A 642-nucleotide genomic window follows, 5' to 3' on the forward strand; every position below is an offset into this window, starting at 1 on the left:
AATAGATGTTTTCGTCCTATGAAGGCATCCCAAATGATGATCTAGAATCTTCAGGATTTGGGGAAGATTGCCTACTATAAACTAAAGTCTTCCCAGCTTCCCTGAAGTACTTTGAATAATTTACCAAGCTTAGAATATTCCAAGGTCCACCAGATAGTGCCATCTGTCCTATTTTAAAGCGGAAATCCACATGAAGTTCAGGCATTTCTAACCAAAATTAATTCAATACTCTTCAGAAGCAAAGGGAAAACTATCAGAGAGGAAAATACAACAGCCCACTTCAAAGCTACTTACTTCGTAGTTACTGAGCAGCGCAGAATTGGCATCCTTTCTGCAAAAGAAAAGTAAGCTATCATCAGTCTAGCCTCTCACATCTCTTTTTAGGCATTAAATATCTGTAAAATAATTCTTATCAAGATCTAGTAGTCTGGGTCAGGAATTTGGGGACTGTATATTAAAACTGAGAAATGTCCTAAGTCTTACATGGTTCAGCTAGCTGTGGGCAATCTGAGAGCAGATTTTGCTTTTTACAGCCATAGCATACCATACACCTGTCACCAGGTAGGTGATTAAAATACTGTAGTTATCCCAAGCCTACGTAGGTAGAAGTTAAGAGAAGTCAGACATCTGGGAGAAGTTAGG

Source organism: Propithecus coquereli, unplaced genomic scaffold (assembly GCF_000956105.1).
Source record: "Propithecus coquereli isolate 6110/MARCELLA unplaced genomic scaffold, Pcoq_1.0 Scaffold150, whole genome shotgun sequence".
In the NCBI taxonomy this organism is placed as follows: Eukaryota; Metazoa; Chordata; class Mammalia; order Primates; family Indriidae; genus Propithecus; species Propithecus coquereli.